This window comes from Larimichthys crocea, chromosome XIX (genome assembly GCF_000972845.2).
Source record: "Larimichthys crocea isolate SSNF chromosome XIX, L_crocea_2.0, whole genome shotgun sequence".
NCBI lineage: Eukaryota > Metazoa > Chordata > Actinopteri > Sciaenidae > Larimichthys > Larimichthys crocea.
Window position 1 is genome coordinate 3858372 of NC_040029.1, and position 27961 is coordinate 3886332.

A 27961-nucleotide genomic window follows, 5' to 3' on the forward strand; every position below is an offset into this window, starting at 1 on the left:
CTGCTCAGGTTGAAGTTAGCTGAAGGCAACTACAGAAATGTCAATCAACCAAGTCCACACAGTCCAGAAAAAAGGTCAAATCACGTAAACACGTGAAAGCAACAGTATTGGGATAATGCAATTAAAAGAGGACGTCTTTCCGCTCAGTCCAGTATTGTATGGTAAGAACACTGAGAGCTGGACGCAGCGACCTTAACAGTGTCCTTTTCATTATGGGAAATCATTCAACAAGTCATTGTGATCAGGGTCATTAAAAGCACTGTCAAGAAACAGGCTGAAAATCTGACATAACTGGACTATTCAGTGTTTCACACTGTTGTCAGACCTCGATGTTACTGACTGGCGATTGGGTTAAGGGTGTAAAAAGATTATGGCAATCTTTGAGTTTCACCAAGAGAATGGTTAACAAAGTTACAATAGTCAAATCTTTTTTTTTTTCTGGTCTTTAAAATTCAATACATTTAGAATCATCAAAGAATCTGTTTATGCCCTAAAGCAAAAGGTTTTCAAAATGTAACACTGTCCCCAAAATCCCCCCAAACTATCTCTGAACTATCTTTTTAACCAAATCACACACATTTAGGAGATTCTCTGTGATCTCCTTTTGATAAAAAAAAAAGTTATGTTTTTTTTTTTCCACTTTCATTCACCAGTCTTTCCCCTGAAACCGTTTGGAGACCTCCTTAGGGACCTTGACGTGAAATAAATGGCTGTATTCACTCTGTGGGCATCTTTCTTTCGAAGGGACGACCAAGGCTGTTTTTTTCTGGTTGGTTCTAGCTGAGCAGGTATAGTGATTAAAAAAAGAACATCTTGAGTAGAATAGCACTGCAGAAGTAATATTTTGTTTTTCAGTACTTAATCCTCCTCCTGTCTCCTTATCTCCGGGATCTGCAGTATCCATTACCTTGGTCCTTGCAATCCCCCCCTAAAATTACTTTGTTATCATCCATCTATATCTGTCTCTCACTTTATTTCCCAACTCATGCCTCACTTCTTCACTTTGTTTTTCGCTCATACAGCCTCCTCACCTCCATCCTCCTCCTTCGTGTCTCAGCTAATTTGATTAATAGAAACCAACCACTCAGACATCAGTGGGTTGTAAAAAGGCCGATGCCCACCCCCCACTTTTCCGAGATAAAGAGAGGAAAGGAAAGAGACCGAACAAAAGAAAGAAAAAGAGCTAAAAAAAAAATAGACCAAGAGGGGGAGAGTGAGGAGAGAATCAGAAACAAGAGAGAAGGAGGGAGAAAGGAAAAGTAATTAAAGCGAGGGGAGAGGGGGAGCGACAAGAGACCCCACTTAATAAATCAGAGCTGCCGAGCAACCTGTCAGTCTCCAGGCTCTTTTTATTGGTCACTGAGGATCAGCTAGTATTAGTCACTGGGGTCTCGCAGTGTGGTGATTGGGTGGTTGAGTGGGCAGTGTGTGTGTGTGTGTGTGTGTGTGTGTGTGTGTGTGTGTGTGTGTGTGTGTGTGTGTGCGTGTGAGTCTTCGCGTCTGGAAGGATTCCATCAATAACACATGGACTGGGGCCACAAGCAGAGACAAGGAGTCATGTTGGAGAACGGTGGGAGATGTGCAGAAGAAGAGCAGCGTCCATGTGCGTGCGTGCATATGTGTGTGTCAGTATGAAAGAGAGAGAGAGACAGAGAGAGAGAGAGAGAGAGACAGAGAGAGATAGAGAAAGAGAGAGAGAGATAACAAGTGAGGTATTCATGTTGGGTAATGAAAGAGCATACAGCAGGAGAGAGAGAGAGAGAGAGAGAGAGAGAGAGAGAGCACAGGGATAGCCATCATTAGACAAGCCAGTCCTCACTAATGATCATCAGGACCAGCAACAGCAGTCTGTGTGTGTGTTTGTGTGTGTATGTGTGTGTGTGTGTGTGTGTGTGTGTCGATCTGACTGTGAATGTGCACAGCCCCGAGCATGCGCACCACCGAGTGTGATGAATCATGATTCAAGGCCTCCTTACGATCCCTAACACCCACAAGCATTAAGGTCGTTATTGATGACAGGACTCCTGATTCTGGGGTGTGTGTGTGTGTGTGTGTGTGTGTTTGAGAAGACACCATCGGGACTCACCCCACCCTCCTGACTCCTATTACAGCTGCTCACGGTAGCAGTGGGGTCAGCCTGAAAGAAACAGAGATAGGTAGGTGAAATCCGCTCTAACAAGTCCTGGAAGACTGATTGACTCGCACGCGCAGGAGTTGGCCAATCAGTACTCAGGCTGCTGCGATGACACGAGTGATACCTTGGGAATCCCCCACCACCACGTACACACACACACATCCCCATCTTCAGGTTGCTAAGTTGCTGACGAATTGAGGATGGCTCAGCGTTTAAGCTTTTAAGTGCCGGCTGACTGCCTGCTATGTCACCTGACACATGCCGCAGAGTGGGTCAAAAGATGTCAAACATACCCTGCGGAGTTCCTCTTGAAAACACACCCCGGTTTATGATCACATCCAGAAAACACAGCTTCTCTAGCCTTAAGGTCTAACAAACACAGGGAACACACAACCTCATATTTACCACATTTCAGAAGACATGTCTTTTTCACTGGTGCACGATGCTACTGTCAACAACTGTCAAAGTCAGTGGAGTAGTGTGAACCTGGGAGAGGTCAAACATCTCCTTTTTTCAGTGCATGGAGTGTGTATGTGTTTCAGACTATGCTGGAATTCTGTTTTTTGCGCAGTGTCTACAGTGTGTACAGAGAGAGGTTTTATGGGTAACTGCAGGTTGCAGAGGCTCACGGGCAAATCAATTCGCACACACATCCGAAATCTCAACACTGCGTATAAACCTGTGCTTCAGGCAAGAAGATTGGTTGATACAACTACTGTTAAGGGGTGAGCCCGTAAAGTATAAGAAAAGAAAGAAAACTATACTGAAAACAGCCATGAAAACATTGTCGTATGAACTGCAGGTTCGTCTACAGAAGCATGTTCAGGTGCAGATCATCCAAACATATAACAATATGGATATTCAAAAGCAGAGAACAATGGTGGTGAATGGTTGTCGGCCTCAGACTGCTCAGAAGCTCAGTCTAAAACTCTCTGGCAAGGAGAAGAAAACTCTTGAAGTACAGTACGACAGTGTCAGATCAAACGGGCAAGAGTGATGAGTTCTTGTGAGGTGCAAAATGAAAAGCCGCATATGACCCTACACATCAGCTAAGTATTCTACAGATACCATCAGAGAGATCAAAAAGTTTTTTTGGAGGGGGGGGGTTGCAACCTCATATCCCTGTCCTTTCACATAAGTTCTGCCATGGTAGAATTTTTTATTTCTCAAGCCTCAGCGGGATCGTAAAGTAGAGTTCAATCTTCAGGAACTTTTCCACCCTTCTTCTTTACAGTAAGATCATAGCTGTCAGAACTGTCACATCTCACCAATGACCGAATCGTTGGATACATGTTGAAGAGGTTAAGTTTAATTTCGTCGAGCGTTGGCCACAAAACCTGGTAGAAAATCGCAGTTGTTCATCCGTCCATTGGAAATAATGAATGGAATAGTCAAACTCTGTGTGCAATAGCCCAGTCATTTTAACTATGGAGCAATATTGACTGAAAAGTATTATTAAGAATTCATTTTAGATATTAATAGGTGTTTGGGGAGAAGTTGTATTTTGTTTTTCCTTGCTGGCAATAAAGTCTTTCAAGCGATTCGAGGTTTTTGGACTATGTTGGGCAGGTGCTACAAGTCTTCTGAGGTTTTTGTTCATTTTGTTTTGCAAAAACATAATTCAACCTTCGAGAAGACATTTCAGTGGATATCAATATTTCAAACATATGACAGCAATTAAATACACTTTAGAAATGCAGACTATGGAGCATTTCTTTTAGAAGGAAAGAAATCAATGTTTGACTTCTACAATCAATGTGCTGACTCCCATCAATCAAGTCTGCTATTAAATGAACAATGGTTTTGTCCGAGCCCTCTTTGAAATGTATAGGAAGGATAGCTCTTTAGATTTAGATGGAAAGTCAGAATAATTTGTTTACAGCTTTATGTTTGTTTCTGCAGATCTACAGTTGCTGCGGATTGAGGAACAAAGACATTTAGACGAATGAGAGCCTCTCTACTCAAACTGCTTAATGCCACACAATGGCATCTTTTTTTTTCCGGCGAGGCCTTTCGACGAGATGCGGCGCCAGAGTCTCATCCCAGTCGCGTGTGCAGCTCGGCAGCAGTGCAAAGGCATTATCACCTTCGGGCAGGGGGAGAAGGAGTAGAGGATTACCCCCGCAACAGTCAAATATTGCTTGACTCTGAGCCATTATCCCAAAGCCCCCTCATTCACTTCTCAGCCCTGCATTCATCGCCTCTGGATCCTTGAGCAGCTCGGCTGCCTTTCACTTTGCACAGACGGCATGTGTAGACGCTGCTTCTTGGCAACCACTTCTCCCTGTGGTGTGTATGTACAGTTGTGAATCGTCCTGCTAAGAAAAGAATAGCGGCAACAATGACTACCAGTGCCTATCTACTGAGTGAAGGGAATTACATCATTTTGTGTTTGAACATAATTTGTAATTTAATCCTCTTCTAGTTGTTGGAAAATGGCTTGGTCCTGAATTTGTTATGACAGTGATTTTCTAACATTCAGCTGCAAAATGCATCAGGCTGGGGTACTTTCACGTGGACATGCTTACAATAGGGCGGCAAAGTCTAGCCAGAAGTCTATTCATATCCGCATTGATAACAGTGATATTGTAATGTGTTTGCGTCTGAATTCATCTGCCTCATCTTGTTTCTCACAGAAAAATAACAGACACAGATGCTGTCAAAGCAAACCAACATAACAGGTTGTATATTTGACATAATAAGAGCTCTTCATTCACGTACACCTACGACCCTCTATCTTTTTACTCTGCGTACTGCAGCTTCCTTTAACAAAGTGCAAACTGTTGCACGTAGTATGCATACAGTTCACACTACCTCATCATCGTGTGCCTTGAACTTTGACCCTCCCACTAATACATCCATCACAGTTTGAAGTGCGAAATTTGGAAGTGAAAAGACGAAAAAGCATGTGATTAGGAGTAGATGCTACGTTACTTAACGTTCCCTTGGAGATGCAACAAAACTGCATTTGTGGAGCTTGCCAGAGACGGCGGTCAAGCCGGTGAGCTCTGATGTTGTTATGTTGCAATGTAAGTAACAGTACAGTATTATATTTAAAATTACATTTGGATAATCATAATCATGATGTTCCATCAACATGGTTGTAATATTCCTGGAAGTCTGGGCATAATTATTTGTGTATCCATCCATATGCAGACATTTGCTGAACAATTGTGTTGCATTGGAAATATATCACATTTAAATTTGGCATTAGTTAGTAGCCCAACTGAAAATAACAATATATACATGCAGTGAAATATACAGGCCTGCAAAAATGATGGAAAGCACTAATACTTGTCCTATTGGGAACAACATACGTTCAAACACAATCTCTCAGATATCCAAGTAAACAAACAGCCTCAAACTTGGACAACAATGCAAAGGTCAATAGTTTTCTCTATGAAATAGTGATTAAGCAGCCACAGAGAAGAGCTTTATGGGGAAATGGATCTGACAAGTCTTCAGCATCCAACTGACTAACTAGCTGGCAGACTAGAGACACAAGAGACGTTTTGTTTGCTGTTATCCAACATTCTATTGACTCAGGCGAAGATACTGCACTCTGCGAGATAAAAAGGCCTTTGAAAAGACATTTTGCATTTGGAAACAATAACAAGATTAGTGTGACAGTCCAAGCTCCAGTGTCTGTCTGGCCATCTTTTGTTTGAGGACACTTTGTCACCATTATAATAGAGAAAGAACATACACACACACACACACACATAAATTTGATTTTCTGTCACTGTCAGGAAATGTATTTCCCAAAATGTTTAAATCGAATCCAACAATTTAGGCTCAAATGTATTTAAAGATTTAAAAAAGGTCAGTAGCATCTTCTTTCTGTTTTTTTGTTTTTTTCTGCTGTTCTGTGTAGCCATTATTAAAACATTCATTTGATGTTCATTTGTGTAATGAAAAGAAGACGGAAATGTCTGGATCTTTTAGTTTTCCAAGCCATTATTTGCACATTTGCTCGTTTATTCATTCATCTCAAAGAAGGACACCTTTTTTATTTTTTTATTTTCTCAGTGCAATGGAAAATGGAGTGCGCGGTAATGAATACACATTATTAAACACTCAAGAGATATGCCGGCTGCTATGTTGGATGCACGGCTCCCACACATTTTTAATGGGTCCTTGTCGAGAGGCTGAGAGGAGGAGAACGCTGCCGCCTGTACAATTGTAAATGGCCTGAGTAAATAGGAAGATGTGGGGTTGGACGGGGGTCCTATTGTAGTGAAAACATGCACAAATATACAATATTCATGATGTAAGCTTGCACATATACCTAACACAGTCCACTTGTTGCATTCTTAATTTATTATTAAAATCATGCATTCATTCACTCGTTCGAACTCTCTATGTTCCAGCCATAGTGGTATAGCAAAAGAAGACGAGGAGGAGGAGGAGGGCTGGGTCAATACGAAGCTTCATCTTAAGTACGTCACAACTCAAATAGGACTGTCAAATCCTAATAGATGGTGCTGGAATTGTAGCAAGGCCAGGCACATGAGTGGGTGCACCAAGCCAAGGCTAACATACTGAGCTTAATACTAAAATAAATGTCAACTCAAACAAGAGGAATCAATCTTATCTGGCCGTTTCAATCTGGCTGACTGACTGCTAGGTGGTGACCCATGCACACCTGTGTGGAAATATTATCTTGTATTTGTTCATACTATTCATATTAAACCAAACAAACCATGGGTTGCTTTATTTGTCAATTTGCCAATTGTTGGGCTGTGTGTCCACCAAGATTAGTGACAAGTCTTGACAACTATTGGGTGGATTGACCCAAAGACATTGGTTGGACTGGGTGTGTTTGGAATTGATTTGCCACATAATGTGCACATGAATATTCCAGGCACTCAAATGTGCCTCATGGGTAAGTATCTATTACTAGGCCTATGTGATGGATAATTACCATTCCGTTCTAAGAAATCCTCAAAGCCCATAATACAATGGCATGAATTACAGTTGAACCACTCAAAATGACTGAGTAAAATTGAATGATTTGGTTGCAAAGTCATTGCCAATGGACCTACTTGATATGTATCAGGTGCAGGGACGTTGCAAGTCCATCACGGTTGGGGATGCTGAGAGAGGGTCACTGTATATATTATGAATTCATGCTAAATGGGGCGTAATATTCACGTGTTTGTTTGAATTAAAAATACCATTAAAACATAATTAAGAGCAATTTACAACAGTTTGAGAATGGTTCACACTAGAGCAGGCAACACCAACATATGACTACACCGTCAACAACAAGGAGCTACTGCATAGAACTGTAGAAGATGAAGGGCAGACAGAGGTTGACCAGTTCATCAGAGTTTCCAGAAGAGCAGCGCAGTGGTGATGCAGACGTTATATAATGGAGGTAAGAGTACATAACACAGATCTGTCTGCCTGTTTGTCACAGCCTCCAGTCTGCAGTGTCCTTCAGTTCATACACTTGAGAATAGTGGAGTGAAACTATGCTTCGCGCAAAGATAGACATGCACCGTGTAATCCTTGTGGCTACAGCTCTGAATACGAAGGCGAGGCAATGCTCATGGCTTGATCATTCATTATTTCCAGATGATCCCTTGCCTTTATTCAAGTGCAACCACCTTTGTGGTTTTAAGATCGATTTCTTGGCGACTATTGGATGGTTTACCATCCAGTCCGGTACAGAAGCTCATGAATTTAATGGCTTTTATACGTTCAGGTGTACTTAGCATTTACTTCTAATCAGCAAATATTAGCAGGCTTAACATATTAAAATAAGATGACATTATACATATTAAATATTAGCTTTGTCTTGTTGGTTGATCAGTTCAGCACTGGTTTGATCTTTGTCAAGAATCATATGAAATATCACCAGGCTAAAACCAGGGTGTGGATTTATTTGGTTCTTTTCATGTCACATCTTGTTTATGACGATTTCTCTACTTTAATATATGTTGAACATTATGTCGATGCTGTATGTTTAATACAGCGTGTTGTATGAAAAATAAAAAAAATAAAAAAACATAAAAGCTGCTTTCACAACCTCCTGTGAGAAAGCCTCTCTCAGCAAAAGGATTATGCCCTGTAGCCTTGATGGTGAACCAGCGGGGAAAAGATTAGCTCAGCAGACACCATCACGACTGAAGAGATGGTTGGAGAGTGCTTCCCAATTATCCTGGATATCTACTTTAAGGAGCTTTATAAACAGAATCTCTTGTTAAAGGAAATCACTGTTACACAATTAGATATCATCTCTCTGGAGTATTAAGTGGAGTTATTTCTGAACTTGTTCTAATGTTCACTTTTATGGCCACATTCAAGGCAACACATAATACGCAGAAATAAAGGATTCAGCATTTCAACATTGTAATTAAACCCTGGCAGCGTTTAAAGAGTTTCAAACAGCGTTCAGTCCTTTATGTTGGGAAATAATTATTAAAGCATTTTATTGTTTGGCAATGGTCCTGTCCTGGAGAATGACTTTGGTAACAAAACAAAACATTCATTAAACTCTAAAAACTATGGTATGTGGTATATATGGAACTATATTTTCAGCTGCAGTCTTTTTCAGTTTTTGCTTTGTGTTTTTCAAACCAAATATCCTCAGAAAAAAACAAACAAACAAACAGACTAAACATCTTTTATACAGATTAAAGAAATGCTTGGCTGCAGTGCTGCCTCTCAAAATTAGCTCCGAGTCTGTTCATCTATTGATGTGAGGAGGAAAAAGAAAAAGAAAAAAAATCAAACAAAAAATGTCATTTCAGGACAGAGAAAGTCTATTTGAGTGGGATGCACAAATAGATTCTATGCACAGAATTGCTGTAGCTGTGCTTTCTATGTGTAGGTGAAGAGTGCAATAGCAATAGTGATAGCATAGTAACTGCAAGAGAATGAAGAAGAAGTGAGTGTTCTCCTTTATTCAAAATGCGACATGGACTATTGATGGTTCTTTGGTTGAAGATATTGCCGTCTGTGCCTCTTCTTCAATTCATTTCTCTCTGCTGAATGTCAGTGCAAAGTGGTGAATGTAGAGCGAAGCTCTTGCTTAGAGCCTGACTGACAAAAAAAAAAACCCTGACATTTACCAATGATGTGACAATTTTTTTTCTCCCCCTCTATCTACATCTCTATTCCGTAGCCTTCGTTATGATTACAGGTCTCATATAAGTGGTATCCCACGTATAAAGAGTGAAACAAAGCGGGGGACAGGGAGACATCAAGCTTGACAGAGATGAATATAGAGACGGAGAGAGAGAGTGAGAGAGGTTGATGAAGTGAGGGGAGAGGAGGAGTACGGGGAGGAGAGTGAACGCTATCAGTCAGTGAAATATACCCCATGCCATCGGCACCAAAGGAAAACATCACTGTTCTGGGGTGTCAAGCTGAGATGGACGACCAGGACACTTGCTCCGTGTGATATCCTCTGTGTATGTGTGTGTGTGTGTGTGTGTGGGCATCTGAGTATGTGTGAGTGTGTGTTTGAAAAAAAAGAAAAAAAAAAGAGAGAATGAATTCCTGTTTGATACATCACAGGCACAAAAGTAATGGCTCACTGTGAAATTGTTGCAAGCTGCCCACTGTGTGCACTGCGCACACGCACATGGAAAGTCAAGCAATCAACACCATCACGGTGGTGGTCTGCAGTGGCGGGTAAAACATAAAAAAAATATATATATATATTAATGCATTGCCTCGGGAGGCGTGAGTCTCATAAGTGCAAGTACAGGGCAGTTATTTACTTGCCAGGCATAGAGCTTGTGGTTGAAACCCTGCAAAGTAAAACAGTGTATCATGGGTATTTTTAGCAACCAAGCTATCAGGAATGTTTTTATTTTTGTTTGCTTTTTTCTCACTTTCTAATGGAAGTGGATATTGCCCAAAATATGTCAAACTAGTCCCGGTATACAAGGGCACTTTTGTAAACTTTGAAACAATATGTTTGGAAGTTTGGAGCTGCTGACAAGAACAGAACAGCATTTCTTTCTTTTCAGCTCATATACAATACTCAATACATACAATTCTATATGGAGAATAGAAATAGGTATTTTTGCAATTTAGCACCCTGAGTTTTAGATTGCAATACCACTGTGGTACATATGGACAGCTGTACATCAGCCCAGCTTGGCATCTGTCTCCGTCAAAGTCCTCTTCTGTCTCAATTACATTGCCTGCTTACTGGGCTCCGGTTCTGGCATGACACCGGTTCCACTTGACACTTGAAAGCCTGAAAGCCTTGTATTCCTGACAGTCAAGAACGTCTGTGGTACAAACACTCCCCTGGTGCTTGGAGCTCGCGGTTTGGACAGCCCGGCTAACAGAGGTGACATTTGCTAACAGCAGCTACAGTTCACAGCAATTTACTTTCTGTCCATTGGAAAACTCTGTAAATCACAAAGAGTTGATGCAGAAGACACCAAAGGGAAAACCGGAAAACATTTTCTCAATGAATTGTGACCCAATCTTACCCAAATCGGAGCACATAGTTACATAATGCAGTTATTCACTGCACTGAATTTTCACCTGATTTAGTCAGTGAATGATTTAAAATCTGTTATTTTACGGTATAAAAGTTACACAGTGTCACTTTAAGTAGGGGAAGATAGTTATTAGAACAAAGACCAATCCTTACCTTAAACCATGTGTGCAATAATCCAAGCACACACTTGGAATAACAAAAGTTTACTGCTCTGAATTAATTCCTCATTTTTCCCAGAATGCACACTTTCCTTTCTGCACTTAGATGCCAAGTGGACCGGGTAAACTGAATTCTTTCATCTGCTCATGACTTTTTTTTTTTGATGTAATCCTGGCCAGAAATGATTGTCTATAAACACTTTTTTGAAGTCTTAGCTCTTCTATACACACATAAGATTTATTTCTTCAGGCTCTCAAATTTTCTTCACAGATTTCTTGCAATTTGTGTCAGTGAGCACATCTCCTTTGCAAAGGTAATCCATCTACTTGACAGGTGTTTCCCATCAAAATGCTGATTAAACAGCATGACTGTTACACAGGTGTGCCTTGGACTGGTCACAATAAAAAAGGCCACTCGAGGCGGTGCAGTTTTATCTTGAAAACAGACATTTGTCAGGGTCAGAAAACCCGTCATGATCTGCTATTTGCATGCAGTGCGACACATCTATTTCACATAGAGCCGATGAGGTTGTTGAGTGTCGCCTGCAGAATTCTGGCCCACTCCTCGTCAACGGCTCTGCAAAGTTGCTGGATATTGGCAAGAATTGGAACATCCTCGTCCAGAACATCCCAAAAAAATGCTTGATGAGTAAGTAGGCCATGCAGCAACTGGAATGTTTTCAACTTCTAGAAACTGTGTTCAGATCCTTGCAACATGGGGGTGGTGCACAATGATGCTACGGTGGTGATGGTGGTGAATGAATGGGCCTCAGGGTCTGATCTTGGTATCTCTGTGTATTAAAATTGCCATCAGTGATAATTCACCTGGGTGATCGCTTATGCCTGCCAATAGCATGGCTCCGCGGTAGCGAGGCGATCTCAATAGTGGGTTGATATCAACAGCTCTACGGGGAAGAAACTTCATCATGGAGCTGTGATTGGCAAGAACAGCTATGCTTCGGGCACTGGGTTACCCCCCAGTTGAACCACTCAGCAGTGATGGCCAGGCGATGATAGATCACTAATTGGATCGACAGCTTAACAAGAAGCCTGTCCGCTGAGGTAGCATGGCTGTCTTTAACCGATGTAGACACCCTCTGTTACTATATGAACACTTCCGCTTCCACCAACCTTTCTACTTGTCAATTAAAAGAAAAACAATTATATCGCATGGGTAATCACCCACCAGTCTTATGACTAAATCATCATGTGTACTTGTAAACCATCGTCGGCGATGGTTTGTCGATCGTCATTATCAAATGTCAAAGACGTGATTAGTTCATACTTGACTTTGCCATCATGACAAGTAAGTAGGACTAATCAAGAATGTATTCATATTGCCATGTGGTCAGGAAGTTAGGGTGCTGAGGGGGAGGTTTGACTTTGTTTCTGTATTAAACAACAGCTAAATACAATCTCACGTCCAACCCTGGTTAAGCCAATGCAGGTCAGATCTAACACCAAAACATACGTTGATGTGTTTTAGGGAGTATAGAGGGTCCCACTGAATCAAAGTGAGGAAAGACATTGGGGCACATGGTAAGACAGACCCAGCAAGTCCAATCCAGCGAGCTAGAGTAGAGTACAAGATACAAGAGTAAAAGGTCACTGCAATTACTGCCACATACATTGACACATATCAGCCATTAGTAGAACAGGACATGATTGAGAGACAGAAATTGAACATTTGATCATGAAGCTTCATGTCTAATTCTCAATAATTTATCAGTGGAGTGTATGAACTACACTGCAGACTTGAGTTCCTGTTAACAGCTGTTAACAGCAACCAGAGTGACAGCTGTCTCATATGAACGGGTCCATCACTGATTAAATGAGCATTGATAAATTCATGTAGAACGCTCGTCTCCTGTATGAAAAACAAGTCTAGGTGCTGTCTCTTTCTCTTCCTGTCCTTGCAGTTTTCATGCATAGTTAGTTTCCTGTCTGCGGAGTTGCTGCGGCTGCTTTGACATACAATGTGTTAGTGTTCATTGTTGTTCAGCATTTTGTGTGTATGATGTCATTAAATAGAAGCTTCTCTCAGCATCCCAACAGCGACTTCCAGCGTATTCTTCCTGCATATTGCAATATAAATCGATCAAAGCATGACCCCAGAGCCATTCATAGATTTCAAGGCTAACCCACTGACACTAAAACAGCCCCCTGGTCATCACCCTCCGAAGGGTCACAAGATAAATCTGAGATGAGATGATTAATGGGGTTGTGAGGGGGAAAGAACTTGCACGTTCATTTTCTTTGAGAATTTGCTCTGATCTCTGCTATTTTTTTGTCAAATGTTGACATCAAACAGTTAATGAATCAAACCATCTGAGAAGTCTGGAGGGGAAATGCCTTTTGCTAACAACTCATGTGCATGTGATCACAGCTTTTTTTTTTTTTTGGTGGTTTGGTTGCATCATTCTGTTCTGTCTCTCTTTTTTCATCTCCACAATACCGGATCACTCTAAAAAAACATGTGCATCCCTGGTCTGACGTATATCTGAGGTAGGTACACGCATCTCTTTTTATGAATACAAGTTGGGAAATGTTCCGTAGTTCAAGCCAGTGCAGGGATGTCTGCATTTGAGCGAGGAAGGTGGGTTGTACAGTAGGTAGACAACAGAGATCAAAGTGTGGGAATCAAGGAAAGACAGACAGAGTGGAAAAGGGCATGGAGGGTATAAAGGGGGTTGTCAAAGGGTTGGGGCACACAGGGGGAGGAAATGAGGAGGAGCAGCGGTGGGAATGGAGGGAAGGGCGAGCCAAGTAAGCACTTTCCTGTCCATTTTTCATCAGGCAGGCTAAATTAGGCCAGGCTCGTCTCCCTCTCCCTCTCCCTCTCCCTCTCTCTCTCTCTCTCTCTCTCTCTCTGTGTGTGAGCATCTGCTCCCACATTCCCGACACGTCTCTCCTCTCTCGGCAACCCAGAGCGCGGGGTAGCATCGCTTCGAATACCCTTCTCAGCATCCTGCCTTTTCACCGCCTCTGATTTATTAGTCGGTGGGTGCTGTCCATCACACCATGACGCAGGGAAGCATCGTGTTTTCTCTGTGTGTGTGCACTTCACCATTCTGTTCCTCCCCCTTACCCCTCTCTCTCTCTATCTTTCTCTCTCCCTCTCCCTCTCTCTCTCTTGTTGTGATTCCTCTCTGTCATCTCATTCGCTGTTTTATTCGGTGACCCGCCGACTCTTGGTTGACTTCTCCCCTCTGAAGCCTGTCATTTGTAGTCCCATCGTGTCTGCCATTTGTACTCTCTTACATAAAGTGACTAGAAGCTGACATTTGGATCAAGGAGGATATTTTGGTTTGGGTGCAACCTTTGGAGGCCAAAAGAGGCCTATCATATTTTTTAAACCAACACTTGTTTGCTTGTTAATACTATGCTGGCAGCTATTTTGGAAGCAAAACAACAATAAAGATTATAGAAGAATCTGCTAGAATCTTTAATCAACTGGAATCATTGTTTGGTTTTAAGCAATTCTCTGCTGATCAAATCAAAGAGTCCGATTCTTGGAAAGCCTGCACATGCTTTTAACTGAAGTCTTGCCTACAAAAAGTTAGATTTCTCCACCATGCGTTATATTGATTTTCTGGTTCAACAGCACACATTCCTCTCCTGTCAGTAGCAGTGGGTCTAGTTTCTGTACTTTTTCTTTATGAACCTCCAATTCTGTAGAAAAATCAATGGCTATATAGTCGTATAACACTCAGTTTTGCTGAATGTGGTGCTTCATGAGTGCAGCCAACAGAGGCACAACGAAAGGCTTTCTACGCGTGTTCACCTCATGCCGGGGGTACAGAGCACTGTACAGATGCAAAGGTTATTGACATGTAAGACAACAAGATTCCCTGATTTGACATCTCTGTGGTTAAGACATGGTTAGCATTGGGGAAGAAATCGTGGTCATTCAAAAGGAACTGATATTCATTGCTAGTTTGTAGGAAACTGTCTCCTGTGATAAAGCCTCAGGTTTGTCACCCCATCCAACCATCCTGACCTTCTACCTTTGTGGACTTTGTGGCTCTAAAATAACACCACACCATTCCATACCAAGGGTAATAGTTCCTCCAAAAGTGAAAGATATACTTTTTTGGGAACTGATGCTGTCAAATTTCAAGAATCCCAAACAGATTGACAGCATTGGCACCCCAAAATGACATAAGCTTTTACGCTCAAGTGACAAATCCCTTTGGCAGCCGTAGTTATTGTGTGTGGGGCAAAGGATGATCTAAGGTTATGGTGTTAAAGTCAACAAAACCTGACTTTAACAGAGGAGACTACTGTTTGCTGTTTCCAACAGACTTTCTTCCTTTTGCTTCCAAACCACCACTAGTCATTTTTGTGTCTAAATTCTTTCAAAACCTAACCATAGTAATTTGTAACAGTTTTAGGAGGCCAAGCCCTAAAAGGGGCGTCAGATCAGAAAATGGAATATGCGTCTATATGCCATTCTAAAGGGCATGGACAAACAGTGTATTTATCATTTAATTTTGGGACTCAGTCCATTTTTTTTTCTTGGACAGACTTGAAAGTGTTGTGAAATTCGAAAGACAAAAGAACAGGCCTGCCAAAAGACTGTTTGTGTGAATTGGAGTATTGTGGTTAGATACACAAGGTGACCCTCCCCACAGGATAAGCCGTTAGAGATAATGGATGACAGTTAAACACAAAGACAACACTGGCAATCCACTCTCAAAGAGGACAGTTAAGAAAGTGAACCCAAAAGAACCCAACATTTAACATTTTCCCTTTCATCATCTCATTGGCTGCGTGTCAAAAGGCCAAGACTTAAAATGAGAGCGACGCATAATGTAATGCTGAAGGTAGAGCTGTCACAAGGTTCAGCATCTCTACTCCCTCAATCCCTGAGCAAAGCGATTCTGATGCATTTCTACCATTATTGCTTACTATTATGCCGCATCACAACTCCTATTTTGCTTAACTTTGCAAAAACAGATCTGACTTGCAAGATTTTTCAACATTTTCAACTAGAGCCCGCAAGCTGATCACTTAATCATTGAGTCCTCCCCCCCTCATAATTCACAAGTATCATATCAAACAACAGATTTTTGTATGAAAGGCCAAATGTGGACCGTTTTCGTCACGTTGTTTTTCTCTTTAATCCCTTAATATATCAGCTTGTCTAATTTGTAATCATACTCCTCTTTTATCAGTGCCACATGTTCAGAATTGAGTTCTGATTACAGTCCTGTCATGTTTTCCTCTTCATGGGGACTCCCCCATCCAGCGAGAACAATGCAATTAACTAAATGAATAAGAAATGCCTCAACTGGCAGGTTACTTCCCTCAATTACCAACATGCTTTCCAGCTGACACCTGGGTAATAAGATAAGCAGGTAAAATGTGCTTAGACTAAGTGCTAACAACAAGGCACTCTTGGTGATGAATAAATGCCACTGCAGGCTTTGGGAAAAAGGAAGGATTGGCAGCTACTTGAGGTCTTCTGCCAATGTCGCCTAAACGCAGCCAGCATAGGTTCTTAGTTTGAAACAAATGCAGTTTTGAGGAGACAGTAATAGGAGCAATCAATCAGGACATTAATGCAAAAATATTTTTAATTTTACATGTGAGGGTCCTAAGTCTTCCAATTAATAAAGTTCATAATTACAAGAATAAGCAGGCATATGTGAAGTGATGAGAGACTGATTTAGAGATTACACAGTGAATTCAGAGTTTGGTCACGTCTTTCGGGACATTCAATAATACATAAAGGAAAATTCCAACATGATTCCAAGAGACGTAGCAAATAAGAACATTTTCGCCTGCAATAATGATAGTAGATGATAGATGATTGTATAGTAGCACACCATGTGATCAGAGCAGGTCCACTCAGATATATTTAGAAACCCAAGACCTGCTGAAATACACTACACTCTACACTACCTTGGTCTTTGCTAGAAGGAACTAAAATAATTTTTGAAGGCCCTTGCAAGAAAAGAGATGGTGTAGTCATTCTTGAATGAAAGCTGAACATGTATTAACCAAACTGAACTTCCAACAATCATCAAAAAAGCACATTTAAGGGTCCATTCAATCGGAGGTACTTTCCAAAAAAAAAAAAGTTACTAAAGCTACTTCCTCCAATGACCCTCAACTTACCGGTTGTGGTGTTGATGCAGTTGCATCACGGTACAATGAAGGATGGCTACAATAGCAATGAGCATAAATAGAAAAAAAGAAGGTGTTATTCATTTATACTTGCAGCAGCTTAAGTGCCCTTATGCAACAAGGCAGTTGAGCCACTATCTCCATCGATTTCCTCGTTTTTCCTTGTTATGCACAGTGAAACTGTTTTTTTATCAAACACCTCAATTGGTGCAGATGACTTAATACCAGTGATTATGGACACTTGAGTTACACAAACGGCCCTAAATGTTATGAAAATAACAGTGTGGCCGTGTGAATTGCTCATGCAACGTTAAAGGGTGCCTTTTAGAATTAATTAATGCTTCACTGATCCTATACTGTACACTTACTGATAATCCTCTATACATTTAACTGCAGAATGGACTAGTTTTGTTTCAACAGCAAAACCTGTTGGTTTTGTTCTTTCTTTGAATAATTACACACTTTTTATTGGTTGGTTGTGTACTAATAACATCCAACGCTGTTTTTGGAGCATGCACGTGCTTTTGCAAACCTCAGAAAAGATGCCGCGAATAGCAGATTTAACAACAAACGCGCTCGTCCTTGTCCTCTGGAACAACATTTCAAAGGGTTTTCTGATCTGATGCCTCTATTGACAGAATGAGATGGTTTGCTTCAGTTTACTATCTCGGTTAGGTTTAAGGAAAGATAACGGTTCAGATCCTTGAAGTTAGTTTGTTGTTGTCATGCTGTCATGGATTGTTGAGTCTCATTTACAGCTTGTCAAATACTGTTACTTAGGGTTGATTTCTGGAAGATAGTTGAATGCTTGGTCTCATTCCCAGCAGAGATGTCTCCTATAGTGTTGTGTGGCCTGCTCCAAGGCAGGCACTTTGTTTCACATTTTCAAAAACCAAAAGGATTGGTATTTGACAACCCTATCTGACCCCACCTTTAAGTTTCAGGAAGGATCACGATCGTGATTAATCGAAACCCATGACTGCTGGTACTGTAGTAAATGGCGAATAAACACTTTGCTCTTTAATAAAGTCACACTACATGTTCCCTTGCTCCTGATGGACAAGAGTCATGGATATAGTCATTTGGCTAGTAGACAAGATAAGATAAGATGGGATAAGACAAGATGAGATTTATCTTACACCGAGGAAACTCGCTTGTTACAGCAGCTCAGGATACAACATGTACAGGAGAAAAGTCATAGATGCGAAAATACAGAAGAAAAGAGAGAAACCTGATCTTAAACTGATCAGCAACATGAACAGAAAAGCCATTTTGAAGAATGATAAACAATTAAAAAACCTGCGATTTCACAATTTTCATGTAATGCAAAAAATACTGGACTTAAAATATTCTACTGCCCAACCAATCCACTCAAATGAAGCGGTCAAACGCTCACATGTCACTATTTCTGTACATCTGCTGCAGCCGTGCGCAGCGGTGACTCACAGCGAGCGCAGAGTTCACTGCATAAAGCACATGTTGAGATAAATAATGAGTCTCGGAGATGTAACATCGTTTTAACACATAGCCCTTGAAATCTCACACTACTCCCGCTGACCCCGACACCTTGTCTCACAGCCAAAACTCAATAATGCAAATGATGTAAGCCGAAATTTTCCGTGGTCTTTACACCGATTTGGCTGCCTGTGCTGCGCAAGGACATTCCTTTTTGAAAGAGAAACTCAGAACTGCATTGTCGACTATCTATTGATAATTAGAAGCTCTTTGAGTTCCTGAGGCCACTTAGCCTTCACTATTTTCAATAGTCTAAAGGATAAAGATCTCGTTTAACACACAGCTTGGAGCCAGAGGCCATGTGCTAAAGCCTCAGCTTTTACCTATAATCGCCCACGAGAAAACAGACACACGCACACACACAAACACCATCATTTTCTTTTCTGAATGCCCTGCAGGGTCCATCTCACCTTCTGAAAACAAGTGCAAAATATTTGATCAGCGTGCTGTTTCCAGAAGGTCAGCTTTTAAAAGCAGGTTTCCTTAATCAACAGTGGCGGAAGGCAGGCGGTGAATCAGTACTTCAAAGATCTTCACTTCTAAGGCATTATTTCCACAAGAAACATTCAAGGCCGAAATGTTGTGTTGTGTCCAACTTCCCCCCTCACCTTGGCTTTGGGAAGTGTTTCAGATGAGTGGATCAATAAGGGTATGGCCTTTTGCAAATATTCTGCTATTGATTTTTTTTTTTACACAACGTTTTGGACGAAGCTTTGAATCTGTTATGTTCCTCGAAGATTGTTGGGACAAAGGCAAAGACGTACAAAATGTCACTACTGTCCTACTGCTCCTCTCGCACACGCATATTATGATATACATCAGGGATTTGAATCATCAGTCGATGAGCTCCCACATTAGTTACTGAACACAGATCAAACCACGACTTTGCTGGACATCTGTATTACATGCTGTGCATTTAGACTGAGCTACAAATTGATTATGAAACATCATGTCTCTTATCGGAGTGAGGTCAAGCAAAATGTCCTCACCAAGATGTTTCTCACCCAAGGACAGGAGAACAGAAATATACAGACACAGATACAGACGCTATTGTTTGCATACAAAGCAGCAATTTCTCGACACCAGGGGTACTTTATAACTTGCAGGTGCACTCCTGACACTGCCTTATGGATGCTCATGAGTCTTCTTACGGCTAACACACACACACACACACACACACACACACACACACACACACACAGCACAAAGATGAAGCTCTAGCCGTATACGTATATGCGCTCTGAAGGCAAGAGGTTAACTTTAGTTGAACATCACCGCTACGCTCCTGATGTCAACAAAATTTAACACCAGCATCCAATGTATGGTGAAAGATAACTAGCTCTGGCTACACACAGTGAAACTATGTAATGCCTGTGCTGCTGGGTTGTTATGCTTATTACTGTAGGCAAATGGGGACAAAAGCTCACTGTAATTACTCCCTGCCTTCCCAGTGGGTGATGGCGGCATTCTCGGAGAGCTTAGCAGTGCCTTCCTCGTAGCTCTCACCACATATCAGCTGGGGAGATCCAACACATGCTGTTCCCAGCTTTCTTTTTTTTCTCCTCCCCATCCATCTTTCGCTCAGTTCCCTGCTTGTTTTTCTTTCCCCGATTTCATAAATATGGCAATGGAAGACATTCTTTTGAAACTTTATTGAATTTTTTTACGCTGTCGAAGTGTTCATTGATTCATAACTTAACTCTAGTTAATGCATTTGGAAGCTATGCGAGGACCACGCTGAGAAAAAAACAAAACATTTTGTGTTATTTTGTGAACATAATGACCATTTAGATTGATTAGCTGCTTTATCTCAAGGTGGATGGAGTATTTACATCCTAAAAAAACACTGCCATTACAAGTAAAAGTACTGCATTCAGGTATTATCAATATACTAAAGATGTCAAAAGTGAAATTACTCAACTCATGTATTATTATATATCACATTCTATGATTTTTTAATAGTAATTCAACAATGCCTAAGTAGCATTTTACTGTTGAACTACTCTATATACAGGTAGGTAATTTAGTCCAGTTCCCAAGTAGGGTTCGGACCCCTGAGGAATCAGTGATTAATATATTGCGTCACTGTGGGGGATCAAAAGCCAAATCATTGGTTTAATCTTTAACAATGCGTTGTATTTAGCCTATCACGTGTTGTAATGTAAGGAGGAATAAATAGCATGTTGTATCAAGTGAGAGTTAAGTAGTACCTCAATGCTGTACTTAAGTAAATGCACATACTTACTTTCCGCCATGAAATATCTCATGTTTTCTGTAAGGTACACAAGCATTTCCATAATTATCAAGACTTCCACTGTGGTAGTCTGTTGAGATCCTCACACAAATAAAAACCTCATCTACATGAGACAGACTAAATATATTTATGCCAACAAGTACCCAGACAAAGAGTGAGAGCCAACAAATCTCTCTGGAGGTAAATAGCAAGTGAAAATCACAAAGCAATGCCCAGAAAACACTGTTTGAAATTGCAAGGCCAATATTTCCTCTGCTGTTTTGTTTGCTGATTTTTTAAAATCCCAAACTTTTTTTTTTTTTAAAGCCAACTTTTCACCCACTCTTTCACTGCCTGTATGTGCATTTATTTTGGATAAAACAAATAAAAATAAACTGTTAGTTCACAGTTTTTGAATAAATATTCATGTGCAACAAATTTAAGTTTTATTTGTAGGTTGGGGTGTTATTGATCAGTTCCCCAAATTTCTCCTCTGCATATGTCAGCTTCAATAAAACACTGTCAGAATTCAGAAACAGCCTCCCACAGCCAGTCAGGAAGTCATTTGATCATCACTTAATATTAACTGGCTTTACAAATGTGTTTTTGTCTGTGAAAGTACTATCTTGTAGAAGTCCTTCCTGTATAATTTTCAGAAATGTGTGCAAAGTAATAAGACGCAAAAATGTTCAATAGGCAATAAGCTGTAAGATTCTGTTTTTAGTGGCACAGTACTCCCAGTCTGGTGTTGTTTAACCCTCTTACCCAATAATCACTTGGAGCTGTAGACAAGACTGTGGCATCCTTGCCACGTCTGGCAGCACGAGTGTTAAATATGTTTCTTTTCTCTTGACTGACAAAAGTTGTTTTGACGCTCAAACACATTGTCCTCATGCTAAGCCGATCACAGCCCAAAAATATCCTTGTGCCGTCGTTGGAATGGTGTGAAGTGATTTACCTGTGCACCTGGATTTCAAAAGTAGGTTCATCACAACTTGTGGGATTTCTGTGTGTGCCAGCGATGGATACAAATAACCCTGGCTGGCTAGGTAATAATGAGGACTTACAGTACGAGAAGCAAAGCCACCGTGACGACTCACCATTCTAGGGGAACCTTCAAAACCTCCACCGTCTGTGTCTATTCTCTTCATGAGCTGTAGTTTCATCTGTGAAATGAGAATGCAAATCATATTTAGTAGTGTGTGAGTGTGAACTGGCAAGGCAGAACATTCAATTCAGTCTGATATTACCAACAAGGAAAGGGAGCAGGACGATTGAAGCCATGTGCTGTGTGCTTGTCACAAGTCCAACTGTACAATGCCTGTAAAAAGGGTTTATTCTGCCTCATTTTCTTTATGAAATCATGTTGAACAGAATAACATACAGCTCTATTTGGGACTACTTTACATGGTAATACTGTATTTATATTTTTAGAGTGGGGCCATTTTGTAACACATTTATTCTAGACTATTCCACAATTGAACAAAAAGCATGAACACCAAATTCAATCCAGCGGAAGAGAACAGACAGAACAGGATGATACTTGACACATTTTTGAGAGTTATCCCCTGAGAGATGGTTTTTTTCCCCAAGCACCGACTCCACTCACATGTCGTAACTTCTAGCTGTCTGCCATCTCCTCCGTGCCCACCACTCAAATTCTACTGAGGAAGCAATTTATGTGCCCACCCCAGGAAGAATTACGGGCCTTGTATTAACTGCAGCAGCCCTCATGTTTATTTCTTGAAATGTCCCATTGGTCTGGGGTAAATCAGTCAAACTAAAAAAAGCCCAAGAGATCAAAAGTTTAGAATACATGACAGGTCTTTGCACTAAGAATCCTGGGTTTACGATAGAACTGCATTAAGGTTGATGTAAGTAACACATCGGCTTTCCATTCCTAACCCGACAGGTCAGAGATCATAACACACACAAGGTTGTATTGAGTGTGAGAAAGAGTAATAAAAGAAAAATACATTTCTATAGTTCCTGTCCTGAAACTGACATGATTTAAAGCCTTTAACTTGATTACAAGAAACAAAAGTTCAGATGTTTCTCACCCTGAAAAGTGAATCTTCCCTTAATGGGAATCTGAACCTTATCTTTAGCCTTGAAGGTTATCACAAGAACTCCTTGTATAGTTTGCTATCCACGGCAGGCACTTGTAGCAAGTCACAGCTGCTAGATAGAAAAGTTGCAAACTGTAGTCACATTCCTAAAAATACAGCATAGGAAAATACAAAATACGATGCAGTTAAAGGTTACCATTGTAATGGATAAATACAGATTCAATGAAAAGACGAGATTGGACGAGATTTCAACCAGGGTGGCTCAAACTGATGTGAATGCGTTTGTGTGAAGTGTTTTAACTCAGATTAAAAAAAGGCTGATGAAGACATGTTTCATGTCATTTGTTTTGAGTAATAGGTTTGATGTGCCCGATGCAGGAAACAAACTTCAAACTCTTTGAGTATCTTTGACAAGGCGCATTAGGAAACACGGGTTTCCTGTGATCTTTCAGATAAACTAGACTTTAATTTATTTACCAAAGTTCCTCCCACATTTCAGCCATCTTATGCAGTTTTCCAATCTGGAAGGCATTTGTGCCAGCCTGAGCAGATTTTCAATTGGTAGCAATCTGCCTCTTGGTACAGCAATTGGCTGAAACGCTCAAAGGGCTATTGAATAGAGGGGTCTAAGAATATACCAGTACTCTCCTGTATTACACTTAATGTCTGGGACAATTAAAGCCAATCAAGTTTGAATTGTGTCTCAATGGTTCTGTATAAATATGTAATGGTGAGTGTTAGAATGGGGACATGGAAACACTGGGAGCTTGTGAAACCCTCCAAAGAGCCCACACCTATTGATGTGCCAGGAACATTGAAGAAAACAAAAAAAAGAGAGTGAAGAGGTTCTTGAGTGTGAATTTTCAAAGATTTTAAAACCAAACAAATTCAGCTAATTATTCATGAGAGCCGCTTCACCTCTCATTTTGGTCACTGCTGGTTATAATTACTAATAATGGAGAACATCAGCGACAGCTTTGACTATTGCTCATACCATGGTTTCCTTTCTTGACCACCACAAACGACAAATAAAGCCCTCCAGCTGAGAGGAGCATGACTTTCTGTCAGTCACCGGAACAAAGTTTTTTGTTTTTTTTCGCCCACAGGTCATTGAAGCTGTGAAATGCGACCTGTCAGTCCATGTGAGTTATGTTTACGACTCTCGGCTTGGTTTGAAATAATGCACTGTGAACCCTATGTGTACTAGAAATAAAGCAAAAAAAGGAACAATGAGTTGTTTTTGCTCTTTTTCATGAATCAAAAGTGCTGAGTGGTAAGTGGTAACACTTAACGTGATGGACTATTTCTCGGCTTAAAGATTTGTAGGCTTTCATTTAACCCTCTAAAACACAGGAAAATTGTAGAATGTTGCTGCAGTTATTTCCATTTACCACATTTGAAAAACACAACTTCCTCTTGAATTTCAATTTTAGTCAACACTTAGCACTACAAATGTTATAAATAGCCTTTATAAGAACAAACAGTACAGCTACAGCAACCCACACTGTTGTAACAATCAACAGTAATGTGGTAGTAGGTAGTGTTTTTGGTAACTTAAGGGAGAACATGTCATTGAAGTTATGTAGAAAGTCTGTCTTCCCTGCTGACTCTAAGGCGAACTGCCCCCGGAAAACAGCATTCATCTCTCACAGTGAAAGTCAGGTAAGTCCTGCCATTTACTGATGGTGATTACAGTATGTGATGCGATGTGAGTGAAACACTTGAGCTCACAGTGCTTTCCACTATACCGTCAAGATCAACCTCCCAAGGCAATCTCAGGACTTCCATAAGATTGCAAACTCAGGGATTGTCAACTTGCCCGAGTGGTCCGGAGGCAAAATAATAAGAACATGACTCTTTGGGTGAATGTGTTTATTAACACACATACAAAACCCAAACACTTTACAATAATAATACTCACAATCCAATTTCCAATACTCTCCAATCTACAACCAACAAAGAAATTATGAGTCACTTTTAAACCTCTGACCTTAGTCACACAACTAATTAGGTTCAACCATTGATAGGTGTTTTCCATATTTACACAAATATTAATAAACCATAAATATTTACATAAACACAATATATACAATATAAAAACCTATTTACAAACCCATATACCCTTAGTAAACACCCAGAAAATGGCAGCGACATTTTTAGGTTTACAGTGGAAACCGGGTGGAAATAAATCATAGATATCAACCCAATGATGCATATTTCCATGATGATGACAACAATATTTCTACGATACACAGCTCAAAACTTTAATTTCCGTGTTTTGGGAATGGGAACCCTGGGGATGATTTTAAAATACATAGATATAGGCACTCCTGGGTGCTCACAGGTGCTCTGGGGCGCTACGGGGTTTAGAGGGTTAAAGAACCCATAGGCTTATTATGGTACTCATAAACTGATGTCTCACATTTGACTCAGTCCACTGGTGCACACTCACTGCACCCTGTTTTCCATCGCCCTTTTTCTACAGCTACAACACACTGCATGTATTTAAATTCCCCATATGCAAGAATCACTGACCTTCTGTCTTGTCCCGGTTCTGACCAACTCCCTGCATGCTGGTCCTTGTTCCTAAAACCGTAAGATTTACGACTCTGACCTCCAGATTCTCTGTCTCCGTCCATGTGTCTCCTATCGCTTGTATGGCGTCTTCCTTTGCCGGCAGATGACATCCATCAGCCTGTGTGTCTTGACCTGCTGGCTTTAACCTTTCACTGAGACCTACTTAAACATCTTGACAGCCAAAATAAACCTGCGCCCTTGGCCTGCTGTAGCTGCTTTCACACAGAACTGTAGGAACTGACATGCATTTAGTAACCTTTTAAAAAGGCCACTTAAACAATATAACACCCCCTTCGGAGCACACCACCACAAGCTTGGGCTACAATAAAATCTCATAAAAAGCTACGTTCCTCATTCATACCCAGACAGCACGTGAGGTTATGTAGAGAGGACAGTCTCCCTCGTTGGCCTGAAAAAAAAACATTTTCAGTTTCAGATACAATCTTCTGACTGTCTGAAGTGTCAGACCAATCAGTGGATATGACATCAGGTCTTCAGTGATTTCCTTTTGGATTATCAAAGACATGCTCATTTTTATAATGAAATGTATCTCTTCAGACTTTCATTTTAATTATCTGATCTTTTAGATTGGGCCTGTGCTTATTTGTCTAAAATGTCTTGAGTGTGTTTTTTTTGCTTTATCTGCTCGGGTTCTTGACCTTTATTAAACCTTTCTTAAGGGGGCAGAGTGTAAACTGCAACCCCCTCCACTCACCCATCCATTCCAAGCATGAAGGAGAAACTACAAGGGTCGTGAAACATGCAAAAAATGTGAAACGCCTGTGTTTCGCTTGAGCAATCTGGACAACTGTGCAAAACGCATGTACACTGTGGACCTGTGCCGTTAATTAAAGGGCTAATTCTAAGGGGACACATGTATTGATTCTTATTTTCTGATGATTATACACAAATGAAACCATAGTTATGCACATTAGATTCATTTTCTGTCATAGAGACCGCTAAATCATACACATCTTAAATCCTTTGCTCCATTGTCTTTGACATGATTCATGCTTTGGTCCATAGGCATTCATTATGAGAGTTATAGTTCTTTATGGTTATTTCCTGGAGTGCTAGATACATTTTTCATTGAACAAGCACATAAGGCTATATATTTAAATGGGCCTCTTTGAAGTTTCTGTATAAAACCAGAGTTCCAAAATTCACTTTTCCTTTATTTAATTTTAAATACGTTAAATGATTAATGTGTGGATTAAGTTTAGATTTCTTTGCCTCTCGTGTGGCTCTAAGGATGATTTTGTCTCTCAACGCTTAGATTGCCATGAAATCCTGCACCAACATTCATCATCCATTGTTAACTTTTAACTTCAAACTTCTAACTTTTCCACTAGAGCCTACAGACATTCATGTACCCCTCAGGACAGATAGTAATAATTTTGTTGTTCCCTTCACTTTTCATTTAGTGCAGGGGTCTTCATTTTCCAGGCTAAGGAATCCATAGCTGACCGAGACACAGACTAGGGACCCACTACTACATATTGTATATCGTCTACAATTATGTTGCATATAAATTTGGTCTAAAAGAATATGTAGAGTGGTGAGTACAAGCTCACATGACCCAGGATCTACTGCTATCATCTAGTCACAAAAGTAGGTTTATGAACAAAACTGATAACATTCCCAGCAGCCTCAACCACACGTTTTTTTCTATTGATAGCAATAGACACTATAAGCATGCTTACACATTAAACTAAGACAGCGGCAGTCATAAACATTATACCACACTAAACATCTGTATGCAGGCACTGTCACTGGGAGCAAACCATTAGCTCCAAGCACTGTCGTGCCTATCTTTTTACAAGCTAATTTCCATTGAGAAGTTTACAAGAGTGTAAAATAAACTTGCTGAGACACAAGCACAACACTCCTGCACTCACTTGTAGTCCATATGTAATGTTGCATGCTTTTTTATGTACCTATCTAGGGCAATGTGGACTAGCTATGTCTGCTTCAGTATGGTTTAACAAGGTAATGGGTCTGCTGGATTTGAACAGAGATGGCGGGGGAGGCCTTCAATGAGATGCTGTTTGGTTAACATGCCTTAAAAATTCACGAGTTAAATGTGATTTTTAATGACCATAAAGTGTTATGGCAACCTTCCCCAGTAATCAGTACCCGTGTGCAGCTTTGAGTGACTCCCAACACTGGAAGAAAGAAGTCGTTTGCAACACTTCATTAATACTATTTGTTCAAATTCCATCCAAGCCTGTTGATAGTCGCCAGACCTCTGGAGAATCCATTAGCGATCACAATCACAGACCAGGAAGGCTGATAAACCAGTGCCTCAAGCAGGCGTTTTCTCCATGCCCCGTTTGCACAAATGTGAATACACATTACAGCAGCGAGAGACAAAACGAGTCGCAACAGCAGAAAATTAACCAAATGAACTGTGAATCAACTCACGCCATTGTGACTCTGTGACAATAACTGCACCAGCTGGCTGACTCATTTGAATTCCTCCTTATATTTTCAGGCTGAACATAAAACACAAGCTCCACGGACGATACGAGGGATGAGTAAGCACATAATTCAACAGAATTCAAAGGGATGAGAGGGGGGATATGTCATGCGGACGGCGCAGTGCTTTGTTATTGAAAGTGTGCCACTGGCAGAAAGCACCTTGAGAATTCATGCACACATATGGTCTGGGGG

General features: G+C 40.7%; 1 long non-coding RNA gene across 1 annotated transcript in view; it reads right to left on the reverse strand.

The window, feature by feature from the left end:
* Positions 1-2085: 2085 nt before the first annotated feature.
* The window catches only part of LOC113748329 (uncharacterized), a 238633-nt gene continuing 212757 nt past the window's right edge, over positions 2086-27961 (reverse strand). Inside the window, exons 3-4 of the long non-coding RNA XR_003464279.1 lie at positions 21743-21808; positions 2086-2137 (exon numbers count right to left, since the gene is read on the reverse strand). This is a non-coding gene — a long non-coding RNA (uncharacterized LOC113748329). The remainder of the gene's footprint in view (positions 2138-21742; positions 21809-27961) is intronic.